Below are 15,765 nucleotides of genomic sequence, written 5' to 3' on the forward strand. Positions count from 1 at the left end.
CAGGGTGCAGAGGGGACACAGTGGAAGTCCAAGGTAGCTATTACCAGAAAGGCAAACAACAAAGAAGCTGTCTGGTTCTCTGAACCTTCCCCACAGCCATGCATCCTGGTTACACTGACAGCAGCTCCTGACTGACAGCAGCTCCTGGCTGACAGCAGCTCCTGGCTGGAGACAGAACTGGGGTTTCACAGAGCTAAAAAAAAAAAAGGTTGTATTTTAGCACCCCTTACAGGAAAGTAAGAGAAATACCTCTTTGTATTAATTCACTAGAGAAGTGCCATTTGTACATAGATGCCTAGACAGGGAAGGAATCTATCAAATACCATGAATGACCAAGGAAGTGAGTTATTCCTAAAAGAAAATAAAAAATCTTCAGAAACCAAACTTAAAGACATGGAAATATTTGATATAAATAACAGAATTCAAGATTATACTTCTGAAAATATCAATAAGATATAAGAAAATATATACAGGCAATTTAATGATCCCTGAAAACAAATCAACAAATACCTTACCAAAAACATTGTAACTTTAAAAGAACCAAACAGAAATTCTAGAGATGAAAAACTCAATTTTATTGAGTTTTAATGAGATAAAAAAATGAACTAGCTAGCATAGGAAATAGAGTGGAGCAGTCAGAGAAAAGAATTAGTGATAGTGAAGATGGAAATACAGAAATGATACAGAGGAAAGAAGAGAGAGACTTAAACATAAAAAAATGAAAAAAAAACCCCTCTAAGAGAACTATCTTACTCTATCAGAAAGAGCAATACATAAGAATAGACATGCCAGAAGAAAAGAAAAAAATAGGAAGAGAACTGAACAAGGAACCAATTCAAGCAAATAGTTGATAAGAAGTTCCCAAAACTGTGGAAAGAGCTGGATCTTTGAATTCAAGAAGCAAATAGAACAACTAGTCAAACCGAATCGAACAGTACATTACAAAGATCATACACCCTGACCAACTGGGATTCATTACAGGGATGCAGGATGCTACAATATTCACAAATCAGTAAATGTAATACATCACATAAACAAAAGGAAAGACGAAAACCACATGATCATATCAATAGATGCAGAAAAAGCATTTGATGAGCTACAGCACCCATTTATGATAAGAACACTCAGCAAAGTGAGAATAGAAGGAGCATTCCTCAAAATAATAAAGGCCATATATGAGAAACCTACAGCCAACATCATACTCAATGGGCAAAAATTAAAATCTTTTCCACTAGGATCAGGAACAAGACAAGGATGTCCATTTTCACCACTTCTATTGAATATGGTACTGGAAGTTTTAGCCACAGCGATCAGACAAGAAAAAGAAATAAAAGGCATCCAAATCAGAAAGGAGGAAACAAAACAGTCACTGTTTGCAGATGACATGATAGTGTACATAGAAAATCTTATAGACTCCACCAAAAAAACTGCTTGACCTAATAAAAGAATTTGGCAAAAGAGCGGGATACAAAGTCAATATCCAGAAATCAAAGGCATTTCTGTACACCAACAATGAAACAGCAGAAGCAGAAATCAAGAAAAAAATTCCATTTGAAATAGCAAAAAGAAAAATAAAATACCTAGGAATAAACCTACCCAAAGAGGTAAAAGACCTGTATTCAGAAAACTACATAACACTGAAGAAAGAAATCAAGGAAGACACAAACAAATGGAAACATATACTGTGTTCATGGATTGGAAGAATTAACATCATCAAAATGTCCACACTACCCAAAGCAATTTACACATTCAATGCACTACCTATTAAAGTACCAATGGCTTATTTCACAGACAGAAAAAACACTTCAAAAATTTATATGGAACTATAAACGACCCCAAATAGCTGCTGCAATTTTGAGAAAGGAGAGTAAAGTAGGAGAGATCACAATACCTGACACTAAACTATACTACAAGGCCACTGTAATCAAAACAGCCTGCTACTGGCATAAAAACAGGCCCATGGACCAATGGGACAGAACAGAGAGCCCAGAAATAAACCCAAGTCTCTATGGTCCATTAATATTTGACAAAAAGGGCAGCAACATAAAATGGAGTAACAATAGCCTCTTCAACAAATGGTGTTGGGAGAACTGGACAGCCACATGCAAAAAAAATGAAACTTGAGCACCAGCTTACACCTCATACAAAAATAAATTCAAGGTGGATAAAAAACTTAAATATAAACCGTGACAGCATTAAAGTCCTAGAAGAGAACATAGGTAGGAAAATCTCAGACATTTCACGCAGAAACTTTTTTACTGCCATGTCTCCTAGAGCAAGGGACATAAAGGAAAGAATAAACAAATGGGACCTCATCAAAATAAAAAGCTTCTGCACAGCTAAAGAAAATAGTATCAAAATAAAAAGAGACCCAACTGTATGGGAAAACATATTTGCCGATGATACCTCAGACAAGGGTTTAATCTCCAAAATATGTAAAGAACTCATATGACTCCACTCTAAGAAGCCTAGGAACCCAGTTAAAAAATGGGCAAAGGACTTGAACAGACACTTCTCCAAGGAGGACATACAGAAGATTCAAAGACACATGAAACAATGTTCAATATCCCTAGCTATCAGAGAGATGCAAATTAAAACCACAATGGGATACCACTTGACACTGGTCTGAATGGCCATCATAAACAAAGCAACAAACAACAAGTATTGGAGAGGTTGTGGGAAAAGGGGATCCTAGTGCACTATTGGTGGGACTGCAGACTGGTACAACCACTATGGAAAGCAGTATGGAACTTCCTCAGAAAACTAAAAATTGATCTGCCTTTTGACCCTGCAATTCCATTGCTGGGATTATATGCTAAGAACACTAAAACACCAATACAAAAGAACCTTTGCACCCCGATGTTCATAGCAGCACAATTTACAATAGCCAAGTGCTGGAAGCAACCTAGATGCCCATCAGTAAATGAATGGATCAAAAAACTATGGTACATTTACACAATGGAATTCTATGCAGCAGAAACAAAGAAGGAGCTCCTGCCCTTTGCAACAGCATGGATGGAGCTGGGAAGCATTATGCTAAGCGAAATAAGCCAGGCAGTTAAAGACAAATACCATACGATCTCACCTTTAACAGGAACCTAAACAACAAAACAAAGAAACAAGCAAAATACAACCAAAGTCACTGAAATAGGGGACAGACTGACAGTGACCAGAGGGGAGAGAAGAGGGAATTTCAGGGGAGAATGGGTAGGGTTTACAGGAACAAATTTAAAGGACACATGGACAAAAACTAGGGGGAGGGTGGTAATGGGAGGGAAGTGGGGAGTGTTGGGTGGGTGGGCTGGAATGGGAGTAAAAGGGAGAAAACTGTAGTTGAACAATGATTAAAATAAAAAAATAGGGGGAAAAATGAACAACTAGATACCTCAACCAAAAAGGCCTCCTTAAAGGAACATTGTATTAAAATTTTCCAAAATTAATGACAAAGAAATAATTCTGAAGGAATCCAGGAAAAAGAAGAAAGTAACCTATAAAGGAAAGACTATTATGTTATCATCAGACTTCTCAGCAGAAACTCTACAATACAGAATGAAGTGGAACCAAATATTAAAACTACTTAAAGAGAGAAATTACCAGCCAAGAATAATAAATTCAGCAAAGCTATCCTTTATATATGAAGTGGACTTAAAGACTTTTCCAGACACACAGAAGCTGAAGGAACTTATCACAAGAACTCCACTGAAGGAAATAGTCAAGGATACAAAGAATAAAATGTTACAGAACTACAAGTAAGATCACCAACAAACCTACATCATAAACAGGGATAATTTGAGACATCAAAAACATAAAAGGGGTGGAGGTTTTGAATTTATAAGGGAGGATGAAGATCAGAGGCATTCAAAACAAAAAGAACTATATATATTAACCTTTCTCTTTCATAAAGCTATTGGTAAACACAGACACACACACCCAAGACGGGGACACAACTTAAAAAAAGAGGAAATAGAGGAAAAAACTATGGAATACAACCAACAAAAACAAAAGACAGAAACACAAAGGAAAACAACCAATGGAGTCACTAAACTACCATAAAACAAAAATAAAATAGCTATAGGGAATCCTCATACATTAATAATCACCTTAAATATAAGTTGGACTGAATTCACCAATAAAGAGGCAGAGAAGCAGATTGGATCAAATAACAAAACCCAACCAAATGCTGCCTTTAGGAGACACACATAAGCTGCAAAGTCAAAGACAAAGACTCAAAATTAAAGGGTGCAACATTATTCTCCAACCAAATAGCATCCACATAAAAGCAGGTGTAACCATACTTATATACAACAAAACAGATATCAAGATAACAAAGACAACATGAAACAAAGAAGGACATCTTATAATGATAAAAGGGACACTGCAACAAGAAGGTATAACACTTCTTAATATTTATATCAAGGAGCACAAAAATATCAAAGTCAACTACTAACAGAATTATAGGGAGAAACAGACAAAAATACAATCGTAGTTAAGGACTCTAACACTCCATTGATCTAGGAATAGATCATCCATATATAAAATCTATAAAAAATATCAGCATTAAATGACACATTAGAACAAATGGACATAATTGATATTTACAGAGCCTTTCATCCCAGAACATCAGATTATACTTGGAACATTCTGAAGGGCAGACCACATGTTGGGTCACAAAACTAGCCACAGGAATTTAAGAACATCTGGTCAAGATGGAGGTGTAGGTAAACACAGCTCACCTCTTACACAACCACATCAAAATTACAACTAAACTGTAGAACAACCATCATTCAGAAACATCACAAATTGAGTTGAATGGAAGTCCAACAACTATGGAATTAAAAAAAGCACATCTATCCACACTGGTAGGAGAAGCAGAGACACAGAGATATGGAACAGCATGATCTCACACCAACATGTGGTGGATAAAAGTTTGGGAGGCATATCTCTGAAGTGAGGGGTACCAGCCTCACACTAGGCCCCGGAGCCCAGGGTTACTGTGCCAGGAATACAAGTCCCCATAACTTTTGGCTGCATTAACCAATAGGTATTGAGTCAGTAGAAAAAAACTTCTGGAGTCTCCAGCAGTTCCTCTTAAAGAACCTGCATATGGACTTACTCAAACTCACTCCCTCTGAGCTCCAGCACTGGAGTATCAGCTTGAAAGACACCAGTAGCATATGGGGAGTAACTGAAGTGTCTGACATATAGCTGAGGGTGGGAGTACAGTAGTTTCCAAGATGGAAAGATGGGCAGAGGACAATGGTTCCTTTTCTGAATACTCCCACAGCAGAGTCATAGAGCTGATAGGTGGGTGCCATATCTGAGACTACATCAACCTGGCTAACACTCTGCCCTGCCCTGGTGATTCCATGAAGTTTTGTCACACCCAACTTATAGCCCCACCCTAGCTGTTAACAGTGACTTTTCCATATGAATGGCTGGTCTTGGATCATGCTTCAAAGCTTCTTAAATTCTCTTGAATAAGCAACAGCTGGACTCAGCAAGCTCCCAGCCCCTGTACCTCTTGCTAAGTGGCCACAGGCCCGACACTAGCAAAATCCAACCTAGGTTCACAGCTTAGCTTTACCTGGGAACCTCCAATGTTCTGTGCTTGTCCTTGCACAGAACAAGTAGCAACCATCTTCATATTGCTTTGTACCTCATACAGCATGGCCCCTGGCAGAACACAAGTGGGGGCTGGCCTTGGCCTGCACCACCTGTAAAAATGCCAGGATCTGTCTACCCATTGGACAGCTAAAAACCATGTTGCAGCACCACTAACCTGCCATTTCACTGGTGATCCTCCATGGAGCATGAAGATTGGTTGCCAGTGGTTACAGCCAGTCCTTGCAGATGACTGGTCTGGGTAAATCCCTCCCATTGACCTGTCAACAACAATCAAGTCTCAACTATAAGAGGAGGGTATACTCAGCCCTCATGGGGGGCACACACAAAGTACCCAGCTTTGGTGATAGAGCCGGCTGTGCCAATGGACCCTACAGGACACCTATTACACTAAGCCATGCTACCGAGGCAAAGAGTCATAGTATCTCTATCTAATACATAGAAACAAACACAGAGAGGCTGCCAACATGAGGAAACAAAGAAACATGGCCCAAATGAAAGAACAGATCAAAACTCCAGAAGCAGAACTAAACAAAATGGAGTTAAACAATCTATCAGATGCAGAGTTGAAAACACTGCTTATAAGGATGCACAAGGTACTTAGTGAGGACCTCAATAACATAAAAAAGATCCAGCCAGAACTGAAGGATACACTAATTGAAATAAAGAACAATTTACAGTAGAGTGCATGAAGCCAAGAATCATATGAATGATTTGGAACATAAGGAAGCAAAAAAACAAAGAAATCAGAACAACAAAAATAAAAAAGAATGAGGATAGTGTAAGGAGCCTCTGCAATAAACTCAAGCATTTCAACATTCATATTATAGGAGTGCCACAAGAAGAAGAGAAAAAGCAGGACATTGGACATCTATTTTAAAAAAGAATGAAAACTTCCCTAACTTGGTGAAGGAAATAGACATGCAAGTCCAGAAGGCACAGAGAGTTCCAAAGAGGATGTATGCAAAGAGGCCCACTCCAAGACACATCATAGTTAAAATGTTAAAGGTTAAAGATAAAGAGAGAATCTTAAAAGCAGCAGGAGAAAAGTTGTTGATTATCTACAGGGGGAATTCCCATAAGACTGTCAGATGATTTCTTAAACTTTGCAGGCAAGAAGAGATTGGCAAGAAATATTCAAAGTCATGAAAAGCAAAATCAAGATTGCTTTACCTGGCAAAGCTATCACTTAGAACTGAAGTGCAGATAAAGAGCTTCCCAGACAAGAAACAACTAAAGCAGTTCACCTTCAGGAAACCATCATTATATGAAATGTAAAAGGGACTTATTTAAGAAACAAGAAGATCAAAATTAAGAATAATAAAATGGCAATAAATACATACCTACCAACAATTAAATCTAAAAAGCAAACTAATCAAACAAGAACAGTGTCAGAATGATGGATATGGAGAGCATTTTGATGATTGCTGGATGGGAGGGGTTGTGGAGGAATGGTTGAAGGGGTGAGGGGATTAACAAGTACAAATAGATAGTTACAGAATACCCATGGGGATGTAAAATACGGTATAAGAAATGAAGTAGCCAAAGAACTTACATGCATGATCCATGGACATGAACAAAGGTGTGGAAATTGCCTGAGGGAGAGGGGGTGCTGGGTGGAGGGAGTCAGAGAGGTAAAATTGGCACAAATGTAATAACATAATCAATAAAATGTAATTTAAAAAATTCAAGAAAACTGAAATTATACCAGGCATATCCTCTGATCACAATGCTTTGAAATTAGAAATCAACTGCAAAAAAGAAGTAAAGAAACCCACAACTATGTGGAAATTAAATAACATACTACTAAAAATGACTCGGTCAAAGAAAAAATAAAACATGAAATCAAAAGATGAGAAAAACAAGAATGACAATACAACATATCAAAACTTCTGGGATGCAGCCAAAGCAGTAATAAAAGGGATATTTATATCATTACAGACCTATCTCAAGAGGCAGGAGAAATACCAAGTAAACAACTTAAGATTACATCTTTTTTTGACATTTTTAACTCTTTTTTATTGTCGTTCAAGTACAGTTGTGGCCATTTTCCTGCCACCACTTTCTTCTGCCACCCATGCCCACCTCCCACCCTCAATCCTAACCCCCTTTGGCTTTGTCCATGGGTTCTTTATACATGTTCCTTGATATCCCTTCCCCTTCTTTCCCTGTTATCTCCCTCCTCTTTCCCCCATGCTCAGTGTCAGTTTGTTCTTTATTTCAATGTCTCTGGTTATATTTTGCTTGCTTGTTTGTTTTGCTGATTAGGTTCTGCTGATGGGTGAGATCATATGCTATTTGTCTTTCTCCACCTGGCTTATTCTACATAGCATAATGGTCTCCAGTTCCACTCATGCTGTCGCTAAGGGTGGGAGTTCCTTCTTTCTTTCTGCTGCATAGTATTCCTTTGTGTAAATATACCACTGTTTTTTGATCCGCTCATTTATTGATGGACACTTGGGTTGCTTCCAGGACTTGGATAATGTAAATTGTTCTGCTATGAACATTGGGGTGCATAAGTTCTTTTTCACTGGTGTTTCAGGATTTTCTGGGTAAAATCCCAGCAGTGGAATTGCTGGCTCTAAGGGTAATTCCATTTTTAGTTTTTTTGAGGAAATTCCATAAAGAACTAGTAAAAGAAGAACAAAAACACCTCAAAGTCAGTAAAAGAAAGGAAATAATAAAATCAGAGCTGAATTGAATGAAATTGAAAACAAAAACTACACACACAAACACACACACACACACACACACACACAAAGAGATGGTTCTTTGAAAATATTAATAAAATTGATAAACCCCTGGCTAGACTCACTAAGGAAGAAAAAGACTTACACAAACAAATTCAGAAATGAAAGAGAACTTACAACAGACATTACAGATATACAAAGAATCATATTAGAATATTTGAAACTATATGCCACAAAATTCAATAACCTAGAAGAAACTGATAAAGTTTTAGAAATATATTATCTTCCTAGACTGAATCATGAAGAACTGGAAAATCTAAATAAAATGTCGAAATTGAAACAACCACCAAATACCTCTCAAAAAATAAAAGTTCAAAATTAGATATCTTCATTAGCAAATTCTACCAAACATTCAAAGATTTGTTACCTACCCCTCTTGAACTCTTCCAAAAAATTGAAAAGACAATACTTTCTAACATTTTATGAGGCCATCATAACCCTGATAACAAAACCTGGCAAGAATAATACTAAAAAGCCAAAGCACAGATCAATATCTCTGATGAATACAGATACAGAAATTCTAAACAAAATACTGGCAAATTGATTACTGCAATACATTAAAAAATATACATCACAATCATGTGCGGTATATTCTAGAGGTACAAGGATAGTTCAACATATGCTAATTGATCAATGTAATACACTACATTAACAAAACAAAAGATAAAATTATATAATCTTATCAAATCTTATCAATAGATGCAGAAAAAGCATTTGATAATATACAACTGCCATTTATGATTAAATACTCAATAAAATAGTTATAAAAAATATTAGCTCAATATAATAAAGGCTGTATATGACAAATCCCCAGCCAATACAAAAATCAGTAGTGAAAAACTGAGAATTTTTCCTATAAAAGCAGTAACAAAACAAGAATGTCCACTCGTACCACTCTTAATCAACATAGTTCTGAAATTCCCAGCCAGAGCAATCAGGCAAGTAAAAGAAATAAAAGACATCCAAATTGGGAATGAGGAAGTAAAAGTGTCATTTTTTGCAGCTGACATGATTCTTTTTTTAATTTATTTATTTTTAGAGAAGGAAGGGAGGGAGAAAGAGTGAGAGAGAGAGAGAAACATCAGTGTGAGGTTGTTGGGGGCCATGGCCTGCAACCCAGGCATGTGCCCTGATTGGGAATCGAACCTGTGATGCTTTGGTTTGCAGCCCGTGCTCAATCCACTGAGCTACGCCAGCCAGGGCACAGATGACATAATTCTTATATTTAAAAAACCTGAAAGACTTCACAAAAAATCTATTAGAAACAATAACAAATACAGTAAAATTTCAGGATACAAAATCAATGCTCAAAAAAATACTGTATTACTGTATACTAACAATTACATTTCAGAAAAGAATTAGAAAAGAACAGTTCTTTTTGCAATTGCAATTAAAAAATAAAATAGCTAGAGGTAGGCATAACAAAAGATGTAAAGGACATATATACTAAAAACTAGAAAGGCTTTTCAAAATAGATTAAAAAGAGACAGTGAAATGGAAAGATATTCTGTTCATAGTTTGGAAGAATCAATATAGTTAAAATGGTGATATTACACACAAAAAATATACAGATTCAATGCAATCCTCATTAAAATCCCAATGTCACTTAAAATAGGAAGAAAAATTATCAGACTTGTATGGAACCAGAAAAGACCCCAAATAGCCAAAGTGATCCTGAGAAAATAGAACAAAGCCAGAAGTATCACAGTACCTGACTTCAAATTGTACTACATAGATATGATAATCAAAACAGCATGGTATATGCATCAAAACAAAAACACAGATCAATGGAAGACAATTGAGAAGCCAGAAATAAACTACAAAGGAGCCCAAAACATACAACTGAGAAAAGAAAGCCTCTTCAATAAGAAAATTGGAAAGCCATATACAAAAGAATGAAACTAAATTACACCTTGTCGTTGTGTACAAAAATTTATTCAAAATGGATCAAAGACCTAAATATAATATCTGAAACAATAAATAACATACAAGAAAACATAGATGCTAAACTTATAGACCTTGGTTGTGGAGAACATTTTATGAATTTAACCCCAAAGGCAAGATAGGTAAAGGCAAAAATAAATGAATGAGACTATATTAAACTGAAAAGCTTCACAGCAAAAGAAACCAACAAAAACAAAAACAAAAATAACAACAAAAGCCAACCAACTAAATGGGAGATGATATTTATAAACAACATCTCCAGGAAGGGGTTAATATCCAAAACATATAAATAACCCATAGAACTCAACACCAAACAAACAATTCAATTTAAAAATAGGTAGAGAGAGAGATGATGAAAACAAAGTAGGTGGGAGCTGAGCTCATTTGCTCAAGTATCCAAATGGCACACTAAGCTGATCTTCTGAAAAACAAAGTGAACAGCCAACAGAATCTTAACTGATGTGAAATTTGGAAGCCAAAGTGTGCAGAGGACCCTTCAAAATGGTAAGGAGGTTTTATAGGTGGACAGGGAAAGCCCCTGGCTGGCGCCAGATACAGCAGCTGCTGCTGGACAACATCAGAGGAGAGCCAGGTCAGTGACAACAGCCTAATGGCTCCCTACCCTTGCAAGGCAGGTAAATCCCAGACCTACACCAGGAGAAACTTGAATGCTTAAAGCCACTAGGAGATAAAAAGGCATCAAGCCCACACAGAGATGGTAGCACACCCAAGCTGGTAGAATGCTTGCAGTCAGGGACAGTGCCAAAGAATGGAGGTGATCCTGGTGGCACCTGGAGCTGGGAGAAGAGGTGAGCTGTGACTGGCCATGACTGAGATAGACTCTGGACTTGCCAGAGAGTGGAGTGCATGGGAAGCTGGGCAATGGCTCAGAGCAGCAGCTGTACCCATAGATATTTTTCAAAACAGGAACTGAAGCTCATTGGTCAGGGGCCTCAAATGCACAGCTGTGGGACCAACCAGGAAGGAGGATTGTGGGCATGATTTGCTCCCACTCAGTGCATCTAAAGGATTTATCAAAGGGGTGCAAGGCAAGGTAGTATATCGGTACCAGCCTAGCACAACTGTGCAGAGTGGAAAGTACAGGCCACACAGTGCTCTGAGGCAATGGGCTGGAACTGGACACCTATGATTGTTGTAGCACAGACTGAGCCCCCTTTTTTGCTGAATAATCAGAAAGGTAAAGTAGAACCCAACCTCCCACCACTGTGCAGGAGCCCAGAAGACCCACAAAACCAGATGCTGGTCAGGCTTAACAACTAGCTGTGGGCTCTTTTCATTCTTTCTTTTTTATTTTTTTTCAAGATAAGAGGGTAAGATCTGGAGCTGTGAGAAAACCAGGGACAGACCCAGAAAGAAGTCAGAAGGCAAACACCAACAGCTAAGACAAATTTCACTGTGCAGAATTTGCATGTTTTTTTTTTAAATTCTCTTTCTTCATTTTTTAACTTCTTTCTGTTTCCCTTTCACATTGCATATTAATATTTATTCTTTTACTTCACTTATATTCCAAATAACTCACTACTCTTGGTCTTTTACTTTTTATTCTTTTTGTTCAAATTATATATTATACTGTTATTGTTATTCCAAATCCCACACAGCCCCATTCCCTGGTCTTAATCCATTTTGCCATCTTCCTGAGCTTCATTATGGTTGTGGTAAACTTTATTTTCTCTCACACTATGCCAAGTTTCTATCTCTACTACACTCACTATTTCTCCCCCATCTAAACTCCCATAAGCACTCTTCTTTCTTAAGTCAGCTCACATTATTTTTCCCCTCTTATAAGGGTATTATTCATTTTCTGCCCTTTATAAACTGTGGCTAGGTGGTGAAATACCATAGTTATTGCTGTACTTCTCCAATGAAACTCCTATGTGTGTTCACAGTTTGTACTTTAAATCCCATAGGATACTATCCTGCTGTCTTACTCCATTTCTCCTTTGCCTTCCCCAATCAGCTGAATGAGGAATTTTATTTCATTTTTTCCCTCTCTCAACCTTGACTTTACTCCTTATTTTGATTAGTTTTCTTTCCCTATCCTCTCAAAATTATTTTTCTTTAGAGTAGACAACTCATATACACTTTTTGCTTTTCTACAAATATCTTATTCCCATCCCACCTTTATTAAACTTCATTCAGGGGTTGTTGCTATTGACCTTGCTGTGGGTTTTTTTTTTTTTCTGTAATTGTGCTCCCATTGCTCCATTACCTTTTCGATTTTACTTCAAACCCTTAGTATATTTTGCCCTTTCCTTACCCCAATTGTTCTCATCATTCCTTCATGTTTTATTTATGTTCTAAGTTGTATTGTCTCCTTTATTTCCCTTGGTTTTATACATATTCTTATCAATTCTCATCCCTCTTACATTCAATAAGATTCTCCCCTCTTTTTGTCATCTGATATTCTCTTTGTCATAGCTTGTAATTTTCACAAAAGCTCTTCATCTTTATTAATCTTTGCTCAATTGTGGTTGAGAATGCTGATGTGAAAGGGGGGTTCTGGCTGGCATAGGTTTCATTGTCTGGTAATACTGCTTTAGTAACCAATACCTGTACAACAGTATATAAGACAACATGAGAATTTTGACTACCAGTAAGCCCACTGGAGGGGAGAGCCCACCAACAAAAAATCCACCAACAAGTAAAGCCCTAATACAATAAAAGAACACACACAAATGGAAGGATGACCCTAGAGCATCCAGACAAGGATATCAAAGAGACTGCACCACTGAGTTTTACAGAAATTCTACCACAGAATTCCATCCAGTGAAGACAGGTAGACAAAGCAGTGCACCCTAACACACAGAAACAAACAAAATGAGTCACCTACAATGGGGAGACAAAGAAAGATCCCCAAAAGAAAGAAATCAAACAATTTCCTGTAAAATAGCTAAATAAAATTGAGGTAAGCAATCTATCAGACATAGAATTTTTTAAAAAAATGGTTATAAGGATGCTCAAGGAACTAGTGGAAACTACAAGGAACTGACTGTGAACTACAACAGCATGAAAAAAGAAATAGAAACCATAAATAAGAACCAGGAAGAAATGAGGAATAGAATATCTGAAATTAAAACTACACTAGAAGGAATTAAAGCAGACTGGATGAAGCAGATGACCGAAATGGTGAGCTGGACGACTAGGTAGAGACAAATACCCAGGTAGCTCAACTGCAAGAAAGAAGACTCAAAAATTATGAGGAGAGCTTAAAGGAACTTCAGGACAACATGAAACATAACAACATTCAAATCATAGGAATACCAGAAGGAGGAGAAAAGGAGCAAGGGATAGAAAAACTGTTCAAGTAAATAATAACAGAAAATGTCTCTAACTTGGAGAGGGGTGAAGCCATGCAAGTTCAGGAAGCACAGAGGGTCCCCATCAATGTGAACATAAAGAGGCCTACTCCAAGACACATTATCATTAAAATGTCAAATTTTAAAGGTAAAGAGAGAATCCTAAAGGCAGCAAGGGAGAAACAGATAATAACATACAAGTGAGCTCCGATAAGGCTAGCAGCTGACTTCTCAACAGAAACACTAAAAGCAGAAGGGGATGGCAAGAAATATTCCAAGTAATGAAAAGCAAAGTCCTACAACCAACACTATTCTACCCAGCAAGGCTCTAATTTAAAATGGAAGGCAAAATAAGGAGTTTCCAAAAAAACAAAGGAAGGCTAAAAGAATACATCTCCATCAAACCCACATTGTAATAAATGCGAAAGGGGCTTCTTTAAGCAGATAAAGAAAAACAGTGAGAGAGAAGAATACGGGTACAAAAGGAAAAATGACAATGAATAAGAACCTTTCAGGCATAACATTAAATGTAAACAGATTGAATGTTCCAATAAAAAACATACTGTAGCTGAAAGGATAAGAACACATGACCTGCATATATGTGGCCTACAAGGGATCCACCTCAGAACAAAACACCTACACAGACCGAAAGCAAAGGTTTGGAAAAATAACATTCTAAGCAAATGGACATGGAGAAAACTCAGGGTTCCAATAATTATTTCAGACAATTGATTTCAAAACAAAGGCCATAAAAAGAGACAAAGAGGACCATTTCATTATTCTAAAGGGAAGAATACATCAGGAAGCTATGAACATTGTAAACATATATGAACCAACAATGGAGCACTCAAGTATATAAAGAAAATCTTGGAGGACTTCAAGAAAGACAGAGAGCAACACACTTATACTATGGTATGTTAACACCACATTGTCAACAATGGACATATCTTCCAAACAAAGGATAAACATTGTGGCACTGAACAACACACTAGATCGAATGGGCTTAACTGATATATACAGAACATTTTGCCACAAAGAAGCAAAATATACACTCTTTTCAAATGCACATGGAACATTTTCAAAGATAGACCACATGATATAATACAAAACAAGCTTCAACAAATTCAAGAATGTTTAAATCATATCAAGCATTTTCTTGGATCACAATGGCTTGAAACTAGAAACAAACCTCAAGGACACAAACATCAAGGACAAAACTCAAAAACAGTCAAATACATGAAGACTGAATTAAAGAATGTGTCATTAAAGAATGAATGGGTAAACAATGAGATCAAGGAAGATATCAAAGAGTTTCTAGAAACAAATGAAAATAAACACACAACAACCCAAAACCTACAGGACACAATGAAGGAAGTCCTGAGAGAAAAATATTTAGCAATACATGTCTACCTGAAAAGATAGAAAAAAATTTCAAATAAACTACCTAACTTCACATCTACAGAGGAACAATAATAAACAAAACCCGGAGAAAGTAGAAGGTAGGTAATAATCAAGATCAGAGAAGAATTAAATGACATAGAGACTAAAAGAACAATCCAAAAGATCAATAAATCCAGGAAGTGGTTCTTTGAAAGATAGACAAAATTAACACACCTTTAACTGTGTTTCATCAAGAAAAAAGAGAGAGGATCCAAATAAATAAAATCAGAAATGAAAGGGGAAAGATTACAACCGATACTACAGAAATACAAAGGGTTTAAAAAATTACTACAAACAACTATATGTCAAGAAATTCAAAAACCCGTATAAAGTGGACACATTTTTAGAAACATACAAGCCTCCAAAACTGAGTTGAGAGGAAGCAAAAAAACTAAATAGCCCACTATCAGCTAGTGAAATTAAAGTAGTAATAAAAAAACTCCTGGCACACAAATATCCTGGTCCAGACAGATTCATAGGGGAATTTTAACAAACATTTAGAGAAGAGCTAACCCTGATTCTTCTCAAAATATTCCAAAAAATCCAAGAAAAGGAAAAATACCCAAGCTCATTTTAGGAGGCCAAGTATTATCCTATTTCCAAACCCAGATAGAAACACAACAAAAAGAGAAAACTACAAGTCAATATTATAGATGAACATAGATGCTAAAATCCTCAAGAAAATATTGGCA

Source organism: Phyllostomus hastatus, unplaced genomic scaffold, assembly GCF_019186645.2.
Source record: "Phyllostomus hastatus isolate PE091 unplaced genomic scaffold, TTU_PhHast_1.1 phas_contig_64, whole genome shotgun sequence".
Lineage (NCBI taxonomy): Eukaryota > Metazoa > Chordata > Mammalia > Chiroptera > Phyllostomidae > Phyllostomus > Phyllostomus hastatus.